This window comes from Phallusia mammillata, chromosome 1 (genome assembly GCF_965637545.1).
Source record: "Phallusia mammillata chromosome 1, kaPhaMamm4.hap1.1, whole genome shotgun sequence".
NCBI lineage: Eukaryota > Metazoa > Chordata > Ascidiacea > Phlebobranchia > Ascidiidae > Phallusia > Phallusia mammillata.
The window spans coordinates 18,321,640-18,335,228 of NC_137252.1; the positions used below are offsets into that span (position 1 = coordinate 18,321,640).

The window sequence follows — 13,589 nt, forward strand, 5'->3', positions numbered from 1 at the left end:
TGAATTTGCATTGACGTTGTGGACTACGACCACACCAGGTTGAAAGCACCCGATCTCGTTCGATCTCGGAAGTTAAGCAACCTCGGGCTTGGTCAGTACTTGGATGGGTGACCGCCTAGGAATACCAAGTGTTGTAGTCCCTTTTTTGTTTTTTTAGTGCTCCACAATCCGAGGTCGTATCGATCAAAGTTTGAATTTGCATTGACGTTGTGGACTACGACCACACCGGGTTGAAAGCACCCGATCTCGTTCGATCTCGGAAGTTAAGCAACCTCGGGCTTGGTCAGTACTTGGATGGGTGACCGCCTAGGAATACCAAGTGTTGTAGTCTCGTTTTTTTAGTGCATGAGAAACCGAGGTCGCTTCGATCAAAGTTTGAATTTGCAGAGAGGTTGTGGACTACGACCACACCAGGTTGAAAGCACCCGATCTCGTTCGATCTCGGAAGTTAAGCAACCTCGGGCTTGGTCAGTACTTGGATGGGTGACCGCCTAGGAATACCAAGTGTTGTAGTCACTTTTTTGTTTTTTTAGTGCTCCACAATCCGAGGTCGTATCGCTCAAAGTTTGAATTTGCAGAGACGTTCTGGACTACGACCACACCGGGTTGAAAGCACCCGATCTCGTTCGATCTCGGAAGTTAAGCAACCACGGGCTTGGTCAGTACTTGGATGGGTGACCGCCTAGGAATACCAAGTGTTGTAGTCACTTTTTTGTTTTGTTTTTAGTGCTCCACAATCCGAGGTCGTATCGCCCAAAGTTTGAATTTGCAGAGACGTTGTGGACTACGACCACACCAGGTTGAAAGCACCCGATCTCGTTCGATCTCGGCAGTTAAGCAACCTCGGGCTTGGTCAGTACTTGGATGGGTGACCGCCTAGGAATACCAAGTGTTGTAGTCACTTTTTTGTTTTTTCAGTGCTCCAGAATCCGAGGTCGTATCGATCAAAGTTTGAATTTGCATTGACGTTGTGGACTACGACCACACCAGGTTGAAAGCACCCGATCTCGTTCGATCTCGGAAGTTAAGCAACCTCGGGCTTGGTCAGTACTTGGATGGGTGACCGCCTAGGAATACCAAGTGTTCTAGTCACTTTTTTGTTTTTTTAGTGCTCCACAATCCGAGGTCGTATCGATCAAAGTTTGAATTTGCATTGACGTTGTGGACTACGACCACACCAGGTTGAAAGCACCCGATCTCGTTCGATCTCGGAAGTTAAGCAACCTCGGGCTTGGTCAGTACTTGGATGGGTGACCGCCTAGGAATACCAAGTGTTGTAGTCTCGTTTTTTTTAGTGCATGAGAAACCGAGGTCGCTTCGATCAAAGTTTGAATTTGCAGAGAGGTTGTGGACTACGACCACACCAGGTTGAAAGCACCCGATCTCGTTCGATCTCGGAAGTTAAGCAACCTCGGGCTTGGTCAGTACTTGGATGGGTGACCGCCTAGGAATACCAAGTGTTGTAGTCACTTTTTTGTTTTTTTAGTGCTCCACAATCCGAGGTCGTATCGCTCAAAGTTTGAATTTGCATTGACGTTGTGGACTACGACCACACCAGGTTGAAAGCACCCGATCTCGTTCGATCTCGGAAGTTAAGCAACCTCCGCCTTGGTCAGTACTTGGATGGGTGACCGCCTAGGAATACCAAGTGTTGTAGTCACTTTTTTGTTTTGTTTTTTGTGCTCCAGAATCCGAGGTCGTATCGCTCAAACTTTGAATAAGCATTGACGTTGTGGACTACGACCACACCAGGTTAAAAGTACCCGATCTCGTTCGATCTCGGAAGTTAAGCAACCTCGGGCTTGGTCAGTACTTGGATGGGTGACCGCCTAGGAATACCAAGTGTTGTAGTCACTTTTTTGTTTTGTTTTTTGTGCTCCAGAATCCGAGGTCGTATCGCCCAAAGTTTGAATTTGCAGAGACGTTCTGGACTACGACCACACCAGGTTGAAAGCACCCGATCTCGTTCGATCTCGGAAGTTAAGCAACCTCGGCCTTGGTCAGTACTTGGATGGGTGACCGCCTAGGAATACCAAGTGTTGTAGTCTCGTTTTTTTAGTGCATGAGAAACCGAGGTCGTATCGCCCAAAGTTTGAATTTGCAGAGACGTTCTGGACTACGACCACACCAGGTTGAAAGCACCCGATCTCGTTCGATCTCGGAAGTTAAGCAACCTCGGGCTTGGTCAGTACTTGGATGGGTGACCGCCTAGGAATACCAAGTGTTGTAGTCACTTTTTTGTTTTGTTTTTAGTGCTTCACAATCCGAGGGCGTATCGCTCAAAGTTTGAATTTGCATTGACGTTGTGGACTACGACCACACCAGGTTGAAAGCACCCGATCTCGTTCGATCTCGGAAGTTAAGCAGCCTCGGGCTTGGTCAGTACTTGGATGGGTGACCGCCTAGGAATACCAAGTGTTGTAGTCGCTTTTTTGTTTTGTTTTTAGTGCTCCACAATCCGAGGTCGTATCGCTCAAAGTTTGAATTTGTATTGACGTTGTGGACTACGACCACACCAGGTTGAAAGCACCCGATCTCGTTCGATCTCGGAAGTTAAGCAACCTCGGGCTTGGTCAGTACTTGGATGGGTGACCGCCTAGGAATACCAAGTGTTGTAGTAATTTTTTTGTTTTTTCAGTGCTCCAGAATCCGAGGTCGTATCGATCAAAGTTTGAATTTGCATTGACGTTGTGGACTACGACCACACCAGGTTGAAAGCACCCGATCTCGTTCGATCTCGGAAGTTAAGCAACCTCGGGCTTGGTCAGTACTTGGATGGGTGACCGCCTAGGAATACCAAGTGTTGTAGTCCCTTTTTTGTTTTTTTAGTGCTCCACAATCCGAGGTCGTATCGATCAAAGTTTGAATTTGCATTGACGTTGTGGACTACGACCACACCGGGTTGAAAGCACCCGATCTCGTTCGATCTCGGAAGTTAAGCAACCTCGGGCTTGGTCAGTACTTGGATGGGTGACCGCCTAGGAATACCAAGTGTTGTAGTCTCGTTTTTTTAGTGCATGAGAAACCGAGGTCGCTTCGATCAAAGTTTGAATTTGCAGAGAGGTTGTGGACTACGACCACACCAGGTTGAAAGCACCCGATCTCGTTCGATCTCGGAAGTTAAGCAACCTCGGGCTTGGTCAGTACTTGGATGGGTGACCGCCTAGGAATACCAAGTGTTGTAGTCACTTTTTTGTTTTTTTAGTGCTCCACAATCCGAGGTCGTATCGCTCAAAGTTTGAATTTGCAGAGACGTTCTGGACTACGACCACACCGGGTTGAAAGCACCCGATCTCGTTCGATCTCGGAAGTTAAGCAACCACGGGCTTGGTCAGTACTTGGATGGGTGACCGCCTAGGAATACCAAGTGTTGTAGTCACTTTTTTGTTTTGTTTTTAGTGCTCCACAATCCGAGGTCGTATCGCTCAAAGTTTGAATTTGCATTGACGTTGTGGACTACGACCACACCAGGTTGAAAGCACCCGATCTCGTTCGATCTCGGAAGTTAAGCAACCTCGGGCTTGGTCAGTACTTGGATGGGTGACCGCCTAGGAATACCAAGTGTTGTAGTCACTTTTTTGTTTTTTCAGTGCTCCAGAATCCGAGGTCGTATCGATCAAAGTTTGAATTTGCATTGACGTTGTGGACTACGACCACACCAGGTTGAAAGCACCCGATCTCGTTCGATCTCGGAAGTTAAGCAACCTCGGGCTTGGTCAGTACTTGGATGGGTGACCGCCTAGGAATACCAAGTGTTCTAGTCACTTTTTTGTTTTTTTAGTGCTCCACAATCCGAGGTCGTATCGCTCAAAGTTTGAATTTGCAGAGACGTTGTGGACTACGACCACACCAGGTTGAAAGCACCCGATCTCGTTCGATCTCGGAAGTTAAGCAACCTCGGGCTTGGTCAGTACTTGGATGGGTGACCGCCTAGGAATACCAAGTGTTGTAGTCTCGTTTTTTTAGTGCATGAGAAACCGAGGTCGCTTCGATCAAAGTTTGAATTTGCAGGGAGGTTGTGGACTACGACCACACCAGGTTGAAAGCACCCGATCTCGTTCGATCTCGGAAGTTAAGCAACCTCGGGCTTGGTCAGTACTTGGATGGGTGACCGCCTAGGAATACCAAGTGTTGTAGTCACTTTTTTGTTTTTTCAGTGCTCCAGAATCCGAGGTCGTATCGATCAAAGTTTGAATTTGCATTGACGTTGTGGACTACGACCACACCAGGTTGAAAGCACCCGATCTCGTTCGATCTCGGAAGTTAAGCAACCTCGGGCTTGGTCAGTACTTGGATGGGTGACCGCCTAGGAATACCAAGTGTTGTAGTCACTTTTTTGTTTTGTTTTTAGTGCTCCACAATCCGAGGTCGTATCGATCAAAGTTTGAATTTGCATTGACGTTGTGGACTACGACCACACCAGGTTGAAAGCACCCGATCTCGTTCGATCTCGGAAGTTAAGCAACCTCGGGCTTGGTCAGTACTTGGATGGCTGACTGCCTAGGAATACCAAGTGTTGTAGTCTCGTTTTTTTAGTGCATGAGAAACCGAGGTCGCTTCGATCAAAGTTTGAATTTGCAGAGAGGTTGTGGACTACGACCACACCAGGTTGAAAGCACCCGATCTCGTTCGATCTCGGAAGTTAAGCAACCACGGGCTTGGTCAGTACTTGGATGGGTGACCGCCTAGGAATACCAAGTGTTGTAGTCACTTTTTTGTTTTGTTTTTAGTGCTCCACAATCCGAGGTCGTATCGCCCAAAGTTTGAATTTGCAGAGACGTTCTGGACTACGACCACACCAGGTTGAAAGCACCCGATCTCGTTCGATCTCGGAAGTTAAGCACTAGGAATACCAAGTGTTGTAGTCACTTTTTTGTTTTGTTTTTAGTGTTCCACAATCCGAGGTCGTATCGCTCAAAGTTTGAATTTGCATTGACGTTGTGGACTACGACCACACCAGGTTGAAAGCACCCGATCTCGTTCGATCTCGGAAGTTAAGCAACCTCGGGCTTGGTCAGTACTTGGATGGGTGACCGCCTAGGAATACCAAGTGTTGTAGTCTCGTTTTTTTAGTGCATGAGAAACCGAGGTCGCTTCGATCAAACTTTGAATTTGCAGAGAGGTTGTGGACTACGACCACACCAGGTTGAAAACACCCGATCTCGTTCGATCTCGGAAGTTAAGCAACCTCGGGCTTGGTCAGTACTTGGATAGGTGACCGCCTAGGAATACCAAATGTTGTAGTCACTTTTTTGTTTTGTTTTTAGTGCTCCACAATCCGAGGTCGTATCGCTCAAACTTTGAATTTGCATTGACGTTATGGACTACGACCACACCAGGTTGAAAGGACCCGATCTCGTTCGATCTCGGAAGTTAAGCAACCTCGGGCTTGGTCAGTACTTGGATGGGTGACCGCCTAGGAATACCAAGTGTTGTAGTATCGTTTTTTTAGTGCATGAGAAACCGAGGTCGCATCGATCAAAGTTTGAATTTGGAGGGAGGTTGTGGTCTACTCCAGGTTGAAAGCACCCGATCTCGTTCGATCTCGGAAGTTAAGCAACCTCCGGCTTGACCAGTACTTGGATGGGTGACCGCCTAGGAATACCAAGTGTTGTAGTCACTTTTTTGTTTTGTTTTTAGTGCTCCACAATCCGAGGTCGTATCGCCCAAACTTTGAATTTGCAGAGACGTTCTGGACTACGACCACACCAGGTTGAAAGCACCCGATCTCGTTCGATCTCGGAAGTTAAGCAACCTCGGGCTTGGTCAGTACTTGGATGGGTGACCGCCTAGGAATACCAAGTGTTGTAGTCACTTTTTTGTTTTGTTTTTAGTGCTCCACAATCCGAGGGCGTATCGCTCAAAGTTTCAATTTGCATTGACGTTGTGGACTACGACCACACCAGGTTGAAAGCACCCGATCTCGTTCGATCTCGGAAGTTCAGCAACCTCGGGCTTGGTCAGTACTTGGATGGGTGACCGCCTAGGAATACCAAGTGTTGTAGTCTCGTTTTTTTTAGTGCATGAGAAACCGAGGTCGCATCGATCAAAGTTTGAAATTGGAGGGACGTTGTGGACTACGACCACACCAGGTTGAAAGCACCCGATCTCGTTCGATCTCGGAAGTTAAGCAACCTCGGGCTTGGTCAGTACTTGGATGGGTGACCGCCTAGGAATACCAAGTGTTGTAGTCACTTTTTTGTTTTGTTTTTAGTGCTCCACAATCCGAGGTCGTATCGCCCAAAGTTTGAATTTGCAGAGACGTTCTGGACTACGACCACTCCAGGTTGAAAGCACCCGATCTCGTTCGATCTCGGAAGTTAAGCAACCTCGGGCTTGGTCAGTACTTGGATGGGTGACCGCCTAGGAATACCAAGTGTTGTAGTCACTTTTTTGTTTTGTTTTTAGTGCTTCACAATCCGAGGGCGTATCGCTCAAAGTTTGAATTTGCATTGACGTTGTGGACTACGACCACACCAGGTTGAAATCACCCGATCTCGTTCGATCTCGGAAGTTAAGCAGCCTCGGGCTTGGTCAGTACTTGGATGGATGACCGCCTAGGAATACCAAGTGTTGTAGTCGCTTTTTTGTTTTGTTTTTAGTGCTCCACAATCCGAGGTCGTATCGCTCAAAGTTTGAATTTGCATTGACGTTGTGGACTACGACCACACCAGGTTGAAAGCACCCGATCTCGTTCGATCTCGGAAGTTAAGCAACCTCGGGCTTGGTCAGTACTTGGATGGGTGACCGCCTAGGAATACCAAGTGTTGTAGTCTCGTTTTTTTAGTGCATGAGAAACCGAGGTCGCTCCGATCAAAGTTTGAATTTGCAAGGAGGTTGTGGACTACGACCACACCAGGTTGAAAGCACCCGATCTCGTTCGATCTCGGAAGTTAAGCAACCTGGGGCTTGGTCAGTACTTGGATGGGTGACCGCCTAGGAATACCAAGTGTTGTAGTCTCGTATTTTTAGTGCATGAGAAACCGAGGTCGCTTCGATCAAAGTTTGAATTTGCATTGACGTTGTGGACTACGACCACACCAGGTTGAAAGCACCCGATCTCGTTCGATCTCGGAAGTTAAGCAACCTCGGGCTTGGTCAGTACTTGGATGGGTGACCGCCTAGGAATACCAAGTGTTGTAGTCACTTTTTTGTTTTTTTAGTGCTCCACAATCCGAGGTCGTATCGCTCAAAGTTTGAATTTGCATTGACGTTGTGGACTACGACCACACCAGGTTGAAAGCACCCAATCTCGTTCGATCTCGGAAGTTAAGCAACCTCGGGCTTGGTCAGTACTTGGATGGGTGACCGCCTAGGAATACCAAGTGTTGTGGTCACTTTTTTGTTTTGTTTTTAGTGCTCCACAATCCGAGGTCGTATCGCTCAAACTTTGAATAAGCATTGACGTTGTGGACTACGACCACACCAGGTTGAAAGCACCCGATCTCGTTCGATCTCGGAAGTTAAGCAACCTCGGGCTTGGTCAGTACTTGGATGGTTGACCGCCTAGGAATACCAAGTGTTGTAGTCACTTTTTTGTTTTGTTTTTAGTGCTCCACAATCCGAGGTCGTATCGCCCAAAGTTTGAATTTGCAGAGACGTTGTGGACTACGACCACACCAGGTTGAAAGCACCCGATCTCGTTCGATCTCGGAAGTTAAGCAACCTCGGGCTTGGTCAGTACTTGGATGGGTGACCGCCTAGGAATACCAAATGTTGTAGTCTTTTTTTTTTAGTGCATGAGAAACCGAGGTCGCTTCGATCAAAGTTTGAATTTGCAGAGAGGTTGTGGACTACGACCACACCAGGTTGAAAGCACCCGATCTCGTTCGATTTCGGAAGTTAAGCAACCTCGGGCTTGGTCAGTACTTGGATGGGTGACCGCCTAGAAATACCATGTGTTGTAGTCACTTTTTTGTTTTGTTTTTAGTGCTCCACAATCCGAGGTCGTATCGCCCAAAGTTTGAATTTGCAGAGACGTTGTGGACTACGACCACACCAGGTTGAAAGTGTTGTAGTCTCGTTTTTTTAGTGCATGAGAAACCGAGGTCGCTTCGATCAAAGTTTGAATTTGCAAGGAGGTTGTGGACTACGACCACACCAGGTTGAAAGCACCCGATCTCGTTCGATCTCGGAAGTTAAGCAACCTCGGGCTTGGTCAGTACTTGGATGGGTGACCGCCTAGGAATACCAAGTGTTGTAGATTCGTATTTTTAGTGCATGAGAAACCGAGGTCGCTTCGATCAAAGTTTGAATTTGCATTGACGTTGTGGACTACGACCACACCAGGTTGAAAGCACCCGATCTCGTTCGATCTCGGAAGTTAAGCAACCTCGGGCTTGGTCAGTACTTGGATGGGTGACCGCCTAGGAATACCAAGTGTTGTAGTCACTTTTTTGTTTTTTTAGTGCTCCACAATCCGAGGTCGTATCGCTCAAAGTTTGAATTTGCATTGACGTTGTGGACTACGACCACACCAGGTTGAAAGCACCCGATCTCGTTCGATCTCGGAAGTTAAGCAGCCTCGGGCTTGGTCAGTACTTGGATGGGTGACCGCCTAGGAATACCAAGTGTTGTGGTCACTTTTTTGTTTTGTTTTTAGTGCTCCACAATCCGAGGTCGTATCGCTCAAACTTTGAATTTGCATTGACGTTATGGAATACGACCACACCAGGTTGAAAGCACCCGATCTCGTTCGATCTCGGAAGTTAAGCAACCTCGGGCTTGGTCAGTACTTGGATGGGTGACCGCCTAGGAATACCAAGTGTTGTAGTATCGTTTTTTTAGTGCATGAGAAACCGAGTTCGCATCGATCAAAGTTTGAATTTGGAGGGAGGTTGTGGTCTACGACCACACCAGGTTGAAAGCACCCGATCTCGTTCGATCTCGGAAGTTAAGCAACCTCGGGCTTGACCAGTACTTGGATGGGTGACCGCCTAGGAATATCAAGTGTTGTAGTCACTTTTTTGTTTTGTTTTTAGTGCTCCACAATCCGAGGTCGTATCGCCCAAAGTTTGAATTTGCAGGGACGTTGTGGACTACGACCACACCAGGTTGAAAGCACCCGATCTCGTTCGATCTCGGAAGTTAAGCAACCTCGGGCTTGGTCAGTACTTGGATGGGTGACCGCCTAGGAATACCAAGTGTTGTAGTCACTTTTTTGTTTTGTTTTTAGTGCTCCACAATCCGAGGTCGTATCGCTCAAACTTTGAATTTGCATTGACGTTGTGGACTACGACCACACCAGGTTGAAAGCACCCGATCTCGTTCGATCTCGGAAGTTCAGCAACCTCGGGCTTGGTCAGTACTTGGATGGGTGACCGCCTAGGAATACCAAGTGTTGTAGTCTCGTTTTTTTAGTGCATGAGAAACCGAGGTCGCATCGATCAAAGTTTGAAATTGGAGGGAGGTTGTGGACTACGACCACACCAGGTTGAAAGCACCCGATCTCGTTCGATCTCGGAAGTTAAGCAACCTCGGGCTTGGTCAGTACTTGGATGGGTGACCGCCTAGGAATACCAAGTGTTGTAGTCACTTTTTTGTTTTGTTTTTAGTGCTCCACAATCCGAGGTCGTATCGCCCAAAGTTTGAATTTGCATTGAGGTTCTGGACTACGACCACACCAGGTTGAAAGCACCCGATCTCGTTCGATCTCGGAAGTTAAGCAACCTCGGGCTTGGTCAGTGCTTGGATGGGTGACCGCCTAGGAATACCAAGTGTTGTAGTCACTTTTTTGTTTTGTTTTTAGTGCTCCAGAATCCGAGGTCGTATCGCCCAAAGTTTGAATTTGCAGAGACGTTCTGGACTACGACCACACCAGGTTGAAAGCACCCGATCTCGTTCGATCTCGGAAGTTAAGCAACCTCGGGCTTGGTCAGTACTTGGATGGGTGACCGCCTAGGAATACCAAATGTTGTAGTCTCGTTTTTTTAGTGCATGAGAAACCGAGGTCGCTTCGATCAAAGTTTGAATTTGCAGAGAGGTTGTGGACTACGACCACACCAGGTTGAAAGCACCCGATCTCGTTCGATCTCGGAAGTTAAGCAACCTCGGGCTTGGTCAGTACTTGGATGGGTGACCGCCTAGAAATACCATGTGTTGTAGTCTTTTTTTTGTTTTGTTTTTAGTGCTCCACAATCCGAGGTCGTATCGCCCAAAGTTTGAATTTGCAGAGACGTTGTGGACTACGACCACACCAGGTTGAAAACACCCGATCTCGTTCGATCTCGGAAGTTAAGCAACCTCGGGCTTGGTCAGTACTTGGATGGGTGACCGCCTAGGAATACCAAGTGTTGTAGTCACTTTTTTGTTTTGTTTTTAGTGCTCCACAATCCGAGGTCGTATCGCTCAAACTTTGAATTTGCATTGACGTTATGGAATACGACCACACCAGGTTGAAAGCACCCGATCTCGTTCGATCTCGGAAGTTAAGCAACCTCGGGCTTGGTCAGTACTTGGATGGGTGACCGCCTAGGAATACCAAGTGTTGTAGTATCGTTTTTTTAGTGCATGAGAAACCGAGGTCGCATCGATCAAAGTTTGAATTTGGAGGGAGGTTGTGGTCTACTCCAGGTTGAAAGCACCCGATCTCGTTCTATCTCGGAAGTTAAGCAACCTCGGGCTTGACCAGTACTTGGATGGGTGACCGCCTAGGAATACCAAGTGTTGTAGTCACTTTTTTGTTTTATTTTTAGTGCTCCACAATCCGAGGTCGTATCGCTCAAAGTTTGAATTTGCATTGACGTTCTGGACTACGACCACACCAGGTTGAAAGCACCCGATCTCGTTCGATCTCGGAAGTTCAGCAACCTCGGGCTTGGTCAGTACTTGGATGGGTGACCGCCTAGGAATACCAAATGTTGTAGTCTCGTTCTTTTTGTGCATGAGAAACCGAGGTCGCATCGATCAAAGTTTGAAATTGGAGGGAGGTTGTGGACTACGACCACACCAGGTTGAAAGCACCCGATCTCGTTCGATCTCGGAAGTTAAGCAACCTCGGGCTTGGTCAGTACTTGGATGGGTGACCGCCTAGGAATACCAAGTGTTGTAGTCACTTTTTTGTTTTGTTTTTAGTGCTCCACAATCCGAGGTCGTATCGCCCAAAGTTTGAATTTGCATTGAGGTTCTGGACTAGGACCACACCAGGTTGAAAGCACCCGATCTCGTTCGATCTCGGAAGTTAAGCAACCTCGGGCTTGGTCAGTACTTGGATGGGTGACCGCCTAGGAATACCAAGTGTTGTAGTCACTTTTTTGTTTTGTTTTTAGTGCTTCACAATCCGAGGTCGTATCGCTCAAAGTTTGAATTTGCATTGACGTTGTGGACTACGACCACACCAGGTTGAAATCACCCGATCTCGTTCGATCTCGGAAGTTAAGCAACCTCGGGCTTGGTCAGTACTTGGATGGGTGACCGCCTAGGAATACCAAGTGTTGCAGTCTCGTTTTTTTAGTGCATGAGAAACCGAGGTCGCTTCGATCAAAGTTTGAATTTGCAAGGAGGTTGTGGACTACGACCACACCAGGTTGAAAGCACCCGATCTCGTTCGATCTCGGAAGTTAAGCAACCTCGGGCTTGGTCAGTACTTGGATGGGTGACCGCCTAGGAATACCAAGTGTTGTAGTCTCGTTTTTTTAGTGCATGAGAAACCGAGGTCGCTTCGATCAAAGTTTGAATTTGCATTGACGTTGTGGACTACGACCACACCAGGTTGAAAGCACCCGATCTCGTTCGATCTCGGAAGTTAAGCAACCTCGGGCTTGGTCAGTACTTGGATGGGTGACCGCCTAGGAATACCAAGTGTTGTAGTCACTTTTTTGTTTTGTTTTTAGTGCTCCAGAATCCGAGGTCGTATCGCCCAAAGTTTGAATTTGCAGAGACGTTGTGGACTACGACCACACCAGGTTGAAAGCACCCGATCTCGTTCGATCTCGGAAGTTAAGCAACCTCGGGCTTGGTCAGTACTTGGATGGGTGACCGCCTAGGAATACCAAATGTTGTAGTCTCGTTTTTTTAGTGCATGAGAAACTGAGGTCGCTTCGATCAAAGTTTGAATTTGCAGAGAGGTTGTGGACTACGACCACACCAGGTTGAAAGCACCCGATCTCGTTCGATCTCGGAAGTTAAGCAACCTCGGGCTTGGTCAGTACTTGGATGGGTGACCGCCTAGAAATACCTTGTGTTGTAGTCACTTTTTTGTTTTGTTTTTAGTGCTCCACAATCCGAGGTCGTATCGCCCAAAGTTTGAATTTGCATTGACGTTCTGGACTACGACCACACCAGGTTGAAAGCACCCGATCTCGTTCGATCTCGGAAGTTAAGCAACCTCGGGCTTGGTCAGTACTTGGATGGGTGACCGCCTAGGAATACCAAGTGTTGTAGTCACTTTTTTGTTTTGTTTTTAGTGCTCCACAATCCGAGGTCGTATCGCTCAAAGTTTGAATAAGCATTGACGTTGTGCACTACGACCACACCAGGTTGAAAGCACCCGATCTCGTTCGATCTCGGAAGTTCAGCAACCTCGGGCTTGGTCAGTACTTGGATGGGTGACCGCCTAGGAATACCAAGTGTTGTAGTCACTTTTTTGTTTTGTTTTTAGTGCTCCACAATCCGAGGTCGTATCGCCCAAAGTTTGAATTTGCAGGGACGTTGTGGACTACGACCACACCAGGTTGAAAGCACCCGATCTCGTTCGATCTCGGAAGTTAAGCAACCTCGGGCTTGGTCAGTACTTGGATGGGTGACCGCCTAGGAATACCAAGTGTTGTAGTCACTTTTTTGTTTTGTTTTTAGTGCTCCACAATCCGAGGTCGTATCGCTCAAAGTTTGAATTTGCATTGACGTTGTGGACTACGACCACACCAGGTTGAAAGCACCCGATCTCGTTCGATCTCGGAAGTTAAGCAACCTCGGGCTTGGTCAGTACTTGGATGGGTGACCGCCTAGGAATACCAAGTGTTGTCACTTTTTTGTTTTGTTTTTAGTGCTCCACAATCCGAGGTCGTATCGCTCAAAGTTTGAATTTGCATTGACGTTGTGGACTACGACCACACCAGGTTGAAAGCACCCGATCTCGTTCGATCTCGGAAGTTCAGCAACCTCGGGCTTGGTCAGTACTTGGATGGGTGACCGCCTAGGAATACCAAGTGTTGTAGTCTCGTTTTTTTAGTGCATGAGAAACCGAGGTCGCATCGATCAAAGTTTGAAATTGGAGGGAGGTTGTGGACTACGACCACACCAGGTTGAAAGCACCCGATCTCGTTCGATCTCGGAAGTTAAGCAACCTCGGGCTTGGTCAGTACTTGGATGGGTGACCGCCTAGGAATACCAAGTGTTGTAGTCACTTTTTTGTTTTGTTTTTAGTGCTCCACAATCCGAGGTCGTATCGCCCAAAGTTTGAATTTGTATTGAGGTTCTGGACTACGACCACACCAGGTTGAAAGCACCCGATCTCGTTCGATCTCGGAAGTTAAGCAACCTCGGGCTTGGTCAGTACTTGGATGGGTGACCGCCGAGGAATACCAAGTGTTGTAGTCACTTTTTTGTTTTGTTTTTAGTGCTTCACAATCCGAGGGCGTATCGCTCAAAGT

General features: G+C 47.5%; 68 non-coding genes and 2 pseudogenes across 68 annotated transcripts; all 70 read left to right on the forward strand.

Moving 5' to 3' along the window:
* The first annotated feature begins 21 nt into the window (after positions 1-21).
* Positions 22-140, forward strand: LOC145210965 (5S ribosomal RNA). Its single transcript, XR_013856289.1, has one exon. It is a non-coding gene; the product is annotated as a 5S ribosomal RNA (ribosomal RNA).
* A 72-nt stretch (positions 141-212) lies between these two features.
* On the forward strand, positions 213-331 carry LOC145210957 (5S ribosomal RNA). Its single transcript, XR_013856281.1, has one exon. It is a non-coding gene; the product is annotated as a 5S ribosomal RNA (ribosomal RNA).
* A 66-nt stretch (positions 332-397) lies between these two features.
* Positions 398-516, forward strand: LOC145211229 (5S ribosomal RNA). Its single transcript, XR_013856538.1, has one exon. It is a non-coding gene; the product is annotated as a 5S ribosomal RNA (ribosomal RNA).
* A 72-nt stretch (positions 517-588) lies between these two features.
* LOC145209884 (5S ribosomal RNA) lies at positions 589-707 on the forward strand. Its single transcript, XR_013855385.1, has one exon. It is a non-coding gene; the product is annotated as a 5S ribosomal RNA (ribosomal RNA).
* A 75-nt stretch (positions 708-782) lies between these two features.
* Positions 783-901, forward strand: LOC145209814 (5S ribosomal RNA). Its single transcript, XR_013855320.1, has one exon. It is a non-coding gene; the product is annotated as a 5S ribosomal RNA (ribosomal RNA).
* Positions 902-973: 72 nt separating this feature from the next.
* On the forward strand, positions 974-1,092 carry LOC145210377 (5S ribosomal RNA). The gene has a single exon (XR_013855846.1). It is a non-coding gene; the product is annotated as a 5S ribosomal RNA (ribosomal RNA).
* Positions 1,093-1,164: 72 nt separating this feature from the next.
* LOC145210055 (5S ribosomal RNA) lies at positions 1,165-1,283 on the forward strand. The gene has a single exon (XR_013855545.1). It is a non-coding gene; the product is annotated as a 5S ribosomal RNA (ribosomal RNA).
* Positions 1,284-1,350: 67 nt separating this feature from the next.
* LOC145211230 (5S ribosomal RNA) lies at positions 1,351-1,469 on the forward strand. The gene has a single exon (XR_013856539.1). It is a non-coding gene; the product is annotated as a 5S ribosomal RNA (ribosomal RNA).
* A 72-nt stretch (positions 1,470-1,541) lies between these two features.
* LOC145210710 (5S ribosomal RNA) lies at positions 1,542-1,660 on the forward strand. Its single transcript, XR_013856159.1, has one exon. It is a non-coding gene; the product is annotated as a 5S ribosomal RNA (ribosomal RNA).
* A 75-nt stretch (positions 1,661-1,735) lies between these two features.
* LOC145210360 (5S ribosomal RNA) lies at positions 1,736-1,854 on the forward strand. The gene has a single exon (XR_013855830.1). It is a non-coding gene; the product is annotated as a 5S ribosomal RNA (ribosomal RNA).
* Positions 1,855-1,929: 75 nt separating this feature from the next.
* On the forward strand, positions 1,930-2,048 carry LOC145210108 (5S ribosomal RNA). Its single transcript, XR_013855593.1, has one exon. It is a non-coding gene; the product is annotated as a 5S ribosomal RNA (ribosomal RNA).
* Positions 2,049-2,114: 66 nt separating this feature from the next.
* On the forward strand, positions 2,115-2,233 carry LOC145211231 (5S ribosomal RNA). Its single transcript, XR_013856540.1, has one exon. It is a non-coding gene; the product is annotated as a 5S ribosomal RNA (ribosomal RNA).
* Positions 2,234-2,308: 75 nt separating this feature from the next.
* On the forward strand, positions 2,309-2,427 carry LOC145209921 (5S ribosomal RNA). The gene has a single exon (XR_013855419.1). It is a non-coding gene; the product is annotated as a 5S ribosomal RNA (ribosomal RNA).
* A 75-nt stretch (positions 2,428-2,502) lies between these two features.
* LOC145210050 (5S ribosomal RNA) lies at positions 2,503-2,621 on the forward strand. Its single transcript, XR_013855540.1, has one exon. It is a non-coding gene; the product is annotated as a 5S ribosomal RNA (ribosomal RNA).
* A 72-nt stretch (positions 2,622-2,693) lies between these two features.
* LOC145210976 (5S ribosomal RNA) lies at positions 2,694-2,812 on the forward strand. The gene has a single exon (XR_013856300.1). It is a non-coding gene; the product is annotated as a 5S ribosomal RNA (ribosomal RNA).
* A 72-nt stretch (positions 2,813-2,884) lies between these two features.
* LOC145210958 (5S ribosomal RNA) lies at positions 2,885-3,003 on the forward strand. The gene has a single exon (XR_013856282.1). It is a non-coding gene; the product is annotated as a 5S ribosomal RNA (ribosomal RNA).
* Positions 3,004-3,069: 66 nt separating this feature from the next.
* Positions 3,070-3,188, forward strand: LOC145211232 (5S ribosomal RNA). The gene has a single exon (XR_013856541.1). It is a non-coding gene; the product is annotated as a 5S ribosomal RNA (ribosomal RNA).
* A 72-nt stretch (positions 3,189-3,260) lies between these two features.
* On the forward strand, positions 3,261-3,379 carry LOC145209885 (5S ribosomal RNA). Its single transcript, XR_013855386.1, has one exon. It is a non-coding gene; the product is annotated as a 5S ribosomal RNA (ribosomal RNA).
* Positions 3,380-3,454: 75 nt separating this feature from the next.
* Positions 3,455-3,573, forward strand: LOC145211233 (5S ribosomal RNA). The gene has a single exon (XR_013856542.1). It is a non-coding gene; the product is annotated as a 5S ribosomal RNA (ribosomal RNA).
* A 72-nt stretch (positions 3,574-3,645) lies between these two features.
* Positions 3,646-3,764, forward strand: LOC145210379 (5S ribosomal RNA). Its single transcript, XR_013855847.1, has one exon. It is a non-coding gene; the product is annotated as a 5S ribosomal RNA (ribosomal RNA).
* A 72-nt stretch (positions 3,765-3,836) lies between these two features.
* Positions 3,837-3,955, forward strand: LOC145210067 (5S ribosomal RNA). Its single transcript, XR_013855556.1, has one exon. It is a non-coding gene; the product is annotated as a 5S ribosomal RNA (ribosomal RNA).
* Positions 3,956-4,021: 66 nt separating this feature from the next.
* LOC145211235 (5S ribosomal RNA) lies at positions 4,022-4,140 on the forward strand. The gene has a single exon (XR_013856543.1). It is a non-coding gene; the product is annotated as a 5S ribosomal RNA (ribosomal RNA).
* A 72-nt stretch (positions 4,141-4,212) lies between these two features.
* On the forward strand, positions 4,213-4,331 carry LOC145211237 (5S ribosomal RNA). The gene has a single exon (XR_013856545.1). It is a non-coding gene; the product is annotated as a 5S ribosomal RNA (ribosomal RNA).
* Positions 4,332-4,406: 75 nt separating this feature from the next.
* LOC145210400 (5S ribosomal RNA) lies at positions 4,407-4,525 on the forward strand. Its single transcript, XR_013855867.1, has one exon. It is a non-coding gene; the product is annotated as a 5S ribosomal RNA (ribosomal RNA).
* Positions 4,526-4,591: 66 nt separating this feature from the next.
* On the forward strand, positions 4,592-4,710 carry LOC145209833 (5S ribosomal RNA). The gene has a single exon (XR_013855337.1). It is a non-coding gene; the product is annotated as a 5S ribosomal RNA (ribosomal RNA).
* A 233-nt stretch (positions 4,711-4,943) lies between these two features.
* LOC145210080 (5S ribosomal RNA) lies at positions 4,944-5,062 on the forward strand. The gene has a single exon (XR_013855567.1). It is a non-coding gene; the product is annotated as a 5S ribosomal RNA (ribosomal RNA).
* A 66-nt stretch (positions 5,063-5,128) lies between these two features.
* Positions 5,129-5,247, forward strand: LOC145210645 (5S ribosomal RNA). Its single transcript, XR_013856098.1, has one exon. It is a non-coding gene; the product is annotated as a 5S ribosomal RNA (ribosomal RNA).
* A 75-nt stretch (positions 5,248-5,322) lies between these two features.
* On the forward strand, positions 5,323-5,441 carry LOC145210587 (5S ribosomal RNA). Its single transcript, XR_013856043.1, has one exon. It is a non-coding gene; the product is annotated as a 5S ribosomal RNA (ribosomal RNA).
* A 59-nt stretch (positions 5,442-5,500) lies between these two features.
* Positions 5,501-5,620, forward strand: LOC145210869 (5S ribosomal RNA; annotated as a pseudogene).
* Positions 5,621-5,695: 75 nt separating this feature from the next.
* LOC145211238 (5S ribosomal RNA) lies at positions 5,696-5,814 on the forward strand. Its single transcript, XR_013856546.1, has one exon. It is a non-coding gene; the product is annotated as a 5S ribosomal RNA (ribosomal RNA).
* Positions 5,815-5,889: 75 nt separating this feature from the next.
* Positions 5,890-6,008, forward strand: LOC145210161 (5S ribosomal RNA). The gene has a single exon (XR_013855643.1). It is a non-coding gene; the product is annotated as a 5S ribosomal RNA (ribosomal RNA).
* Positions 6,009-6,075: 67 nt separating this feature from the next.
* Positions 6,076-6,194, forward strand: LOC145211239 (5S ribosomal RNA). The gene has a single exon (XR_013856547.1). It is a non-coding gene; the product is annotated as a 5S ribosomal RNA (ribosomal RNA).
* Positions 6,195-6,269: 75 nt separating this feature from the next.
* On the forward strand, positions 6,270-6,388 carry LOC145209951 (5S ribosomal RNA). Its single transcript, XR_013855447.1, has one exon. It is a non-coding gene; the product is annotated as a 5S ribosomal RNA (ribosomal RNA).
* A 75-nt stretch (positions 6,389-6,463) lies between these two features.
* On the forward strand, positions 6,464-6,582 carry LOC145210545 (5S ribosomal RNA). The gene has a single exon (XR_013856005.1). It is a non-coding gene; the product is annotated as a 5S ribosomal RNA (ribosomal RNA).
* Positions 6,583-6,657: 75 nt separating this feature from the next.
* On the forward strand, positions 6,658-6,776 carry LOC145210092 (5S ribosomal RNA). Its single transcript, XR_013855578.1, has one exon. It is a non-coding gene; the product is annotated as a 5S ribosomal RNA (ribosomal RNA).
* Positions 6,777-6,842: 66 nt separating this feature from the next.
* LOC145209679 (5S ribosomal RNA) lies at positions 6,843-6,961 on the forward strand. The gene has a single exon (XR_013855194.1). It is a non-coding gene; the product is annotated as a 5S ribosomal RNA (ribosomal RNA).
* A 66-nt stretch (positions 6,962-7,027) lies between these two features.
* Positions 7,028-7,146, forward strand: LOC145211240 (5S ribosomal RNA). Its single transcript, XR_013856548.1, has one exon. It is a non-coding gene; the product is annotated as a 5S ribosomal RNA (ribosomal RNA).
* Positions 7,147-7,218: 72 nt separating this feature from the next.
* LOC145210473 (5S ribosomal RNA) lies at positions 7,219-7,337 on the forward strand. Its single transcript, XR_013855936.1, has one exon. It is a non-coding gene; the product is annotated as a 5S ribosomal RNA (ribosomal RNA).
* A 75-nt stretch (positions 7,338-7,412) lies between these two features.
* On the forward strand, positions 7,413-7,531 carry LOC145210027 (5S ribosomal RNA). Its single transcript, XR_013855518.1, has one exon. It is a non-coding gene; the product is annotated as a 5S ribosomal RNA (ribosomal RNA).
* Positions 7,532-7,606: 75 nt separating this feature from the next.
* LOC145210179 (5S ribosomal RNA) lies at positions 7,607-7,725 on the forward strand. Its single transcript, XR_013855660.1, has one exon. It is a non-coding gene; the product is annotated as a 5S ribosomal RNA (ribosomal RNA).
* Positions 7,726-7,791: 66 nt separating this feature from the next.
* LOC145210680 (5S ribosomal RNA) lies at positions 7,792-7,910 on the forward strand. Its single transcript, XR_013856131.1, has one exon. It is a non-coding gene; the product is annotated as a 5S ribosomal RNA (ribosomal RNA).
* A 177-nt stretch (positions 7,911-8,087) lies between these two features.
* On the forward strand, positions 8,088-8,206 carry LOC145210066 (5S ribosomal RNA). Its single transcript, XR_013855555.1, has one exon. It is a non-coding gene; the product is annotated as a 5S ribosomal RNA (ribosomal RNA).
* A 66-nt stretch (positions 8,207-8,272) lies between these two features.
* On the forward strand, positions 8,273-8,391 carry LOC145211241 (5S ribosomal RNA). Its single transcript, XR_013856549.1, has one exon. It is a non-coding gene; the product is annotated as a 5S ribosomal RNA (ribosomal RNA).
* Positions 8,392-8,463: 72 nt separating this feature from the next.
* On the forward strand, positions 8,464-8,582 carry LOC145210046 (5S ribosomal RNA). Its single transcript, XR_013855536.1, has one exon. It is a non-coding gene; the product is annotated as a 5S ribosomal RNA (ribosomal RNA).
* Positions 8,583-8,657: 75 nt separating this feature from the next.
* On the forward strand, positions 8,658-8,776 carry LOC145210402 (5S ribosomal RNA). Its single transcript, XR_013855869.1, has one exon. It is a non-coding gene; the product is annotated as a 5S ribosomal RNA (ribosomal RNA).
* Positions 8,777-8,842: 66 nt separating this feature from the next.
* Positions 8,843-8,961, forward strand: LOC145210025 (5S ribosomal RNA). The gene has a single exon (XR_013855516.1). It is a non-coding gene; the product is annotated as a 5S ribosomal RNA (ribosomal RNA).
* Positions 8,962-9,036: 75 nt separating this feature from the next.
* On the forward strand, positions 9,037-9,155 carry LOC145211242 (5S ribosomal RNA). Its single transcript, XR_013856550.1, has one exon. It is a non-coding gene; the product is annotated as a 5S ribosomal RNA (ribosomal RNA).
* A 75-nt stretch (positions 9,156-9,230) lies between these two features.
* LOC145210162 (5S ribosomal RNA) lies at positions 9,231-9,349 on the forward strand. The gene has a single exon (XR_013855644.1). It is a non-coding gene; the product is annotated as a 5S ribosomal RNA (ribosomal RNA).
* Positions 9,350-9,415: 66 nt separating this feature from the next.
* Positions 9,416-9,534, forward strand: LOC145211243 (5S ribosomal RNA). Its single transcript, XR_013856551.1, has one exon. It is a non-coding gene; the product is annotated as a 5S ribosomal RNA (ribosomal RNA).
* Positions 9,535-9,609: 75 nt separating this feature from the next.
* On the forward strand, positions 9,610-9,728 carry LOC145210203 (5S ribosomal RNA). The gene has a single exon (XR_013855682.1). It is a non-coding gene; the product is annotated as a 5S ribosomal RNA (ribosomal RNA).
* Positions 9,729-9,803: 75 nt separating this feature from the next.
* On the forward strand, positions 9,804-9,922 carry LOC145210180 (5S ribosomal RNA). The gene has a single exon (XR_013855661.1). It is a non-coding gene; the product is annotated as a 5S ribosomal RNA (ribosomal RNA).
* Positions 9,923-9,988: 66 nt separating this feature from the next.
* LOC145210404 (5S ribosomal RNA) lies at positions 9,989-10,107 on the forward strand. Its single transcript, XR_013855871.1, has one exon. It is a non-coding gene; the product is annotated as a 5S ribosomal RNA (ribosomal RNA).
* A 75-nt stretch (positions 10,108-10,182) lies between these two features.
* LOC145209705 (5S ribosomal RNA) lies at positions 10,183-10,301 on the forward strand. The gene has a single exon (XR_013855218.1). It is a non-coding gene; the product is annotated as a 5S ribosomal RNA (ribosomal RNA).
* A 75-nt stretch (positions 10,302-10,376) lies between these two features.
* Positions 10,377-10,495, forward strand: LOC145210403 (5S ribosomal RNA). Its single transcript, XR_013855870.1, has one exon. It is a non-coding gene; the product is annotated as a 5S ribosomal RNA (ribosomal RNA).
* Positions 10,496-10,554: 59 nt separating this feature from the next.
* LOC145210879 (5S ribosomal RNA) lies at positions 10,555-10,674 on the forward strand (annotated as a pseudogene).
* Positions 10,675-10,749: 75 nt separating this feature from the next.
* LOC145210644 (5S ribosomal RNA) lies at positions 10,750-10,868 on the forward strand. Its single transcript, XR_013856097.1, has one exon. It is a non-coding gene; the product is annotated as a 5S ribosomal RNA (ribosomal RNA).
* A 66-nt stretch (positions 10,869-10,934) lies between these two features.
* Positions 10,935-11,053, forward strand: LOC145211244 (5S ribosomal RNA). Its single transcript, XR_013856552.1, has one exon. It is a non-coding gene; the product is annotated as a 5S ribosomal RNA (ribosomal RNA).
* Positions 11,054-11,128: 75 nt separating this feature from the next.
* LOC145210047 (5S ribosomal RNA) lies at positions 11,129-11,247 on the forward strand. Its single transcript, XR_013855537.1, has one exon. It is a non-coding gene; the product is annotated as a 5S ribosomal RNA (ribosomal RNA).
* A 75-nt stretch (positions 11,248-11,322) lies between these two features.
* LOC145210338 (5S ribosomal RNA) lies at positions 11,323-11,441 on the forward strand. The gene has a single exon (XR_013855809.1). It is a non-coding gene; the product is annotated as a 5S ribosomal RNA (ribosomal RNA).
* A 66-nt stretch (positions 11,442-11,507) lies between these two features.
* Positions 11,508-11,626, forward strand: LOC145210103 (5S ribosomal RNA). The gene has a single exon (XR_013855589.1). It is a non-coding gene; the product is annotated as a 5S ribosomal RNA (ribosomal RNA).
* A 66-nt stretch (positions 11,627-11,692) lies between these two features.
* On the forward strand, positions 11,693-11,811 carry LOC145211245 (5S ribosomal RNA). Its single transcript, XR_013856553.1, has one exon. It is a non-coding gene; the product is annotated as a 5S ribosomal RNA (ribosomal RNA).
* A 75-nt stretch (positions 11,812-11,886) lies between these two features.
* LOC145210181 (5S ribosomal RNA) lies at positions 11,887-12,005 on the forward strand. The gene has a single exon (XR_013855662.1). It is a non-coding gene; the product is annotated as a 5S ribosomal RNA (ribosomal RNA).
* A 66-nt stretch (positions 12,006-12,071) lies between these two features.
* On the forward strand, positions 12,072-12,190 carry LOC145210465 (5S ribosomal RNA). The gene has a single exon (XR_013855928.1). It is a non-coding gene; the product is annotated as a 5S ribosomal RNA (ribosomal RNA).
* Positions 12,191-12,265: 75 nt separating this feature from the next.
* LOC145211246 (5S ribosomal RNA) lies at positions 12,266-12,384 on the forward strand. The gene has a single exon (XR_013856554.1). It is a non-coding gene; the product is annotated as a 5S ribosomal RNA (ribosomal RNA).
* A 75-nt stretch (positions 12,385-12,459) lies between these two features.
* On the forward strand, positions 12,460-12,578 carry LOC145210614 (5S ribosomal RNA). Its single transcript, XR_013856069.1, has one exon. It is a non-coding gene; the product is annotated as a 5S ribosomal RNA (ribosomal RNA).
* Positions 12,579-12,653: 75 nt separating this feature from the next.
* LOC145211248 (5S ribosomal RNA) lies at positions 12,654-12,772 on the forward strand. The gene has a single exon (XR_013856556.1). It is a non-coding gene; the product is annotated as a 5S ribosomal RNA (ribosomal RNA).
* Positions 12,773-12,847: 75 nt separating this feature from the next.
* LOC145210709 (5S ribosomal RNA) lies at positions 12,848-12,966 on the forward strand. Its single transcript, XR_013856158.1, has one exon. It is a non-coding gene; the product is annotated as a 5S ribosomal RNA (ribosomal RNA).
* Positions 12,967-13,038: 72 nt separating this feature from the next.
* LOC145210164 (5S ribosomal RNA) lies at positions 13,039-13,157 on the forward strand. Its single transcript, XR_013855646.1, has one exon. It is a non-coding gene; the product is annotated as a 5S ribosomal RNA (ribosomal RNA).
* A 66-nt stretch (positions 13,158-13,223) lies between these two features.
* On the forward strand, positions 13,224-13,342 carry LOC145211249 (5S ribosomal RNA). The gene has a single exon (XR_013856557.1). It is a non-coding gene; the product is annotated as a 5S ribosomal RNA (ribosomal RNA).
* Positions 13,343-13,417: 75 nt separating this feature from the next.
* Positions 13,418-13,536, forward strand: LOC145210013 (5S ribosomal RNA). The gene has a single exon (XR_013855505.1). It is a non-coding gene; the product is annotated as a 5S ribosomal RNA (ribosomal RNA).
* Positions 13,537-13,589: the final 53 nt, after the last annotated feature.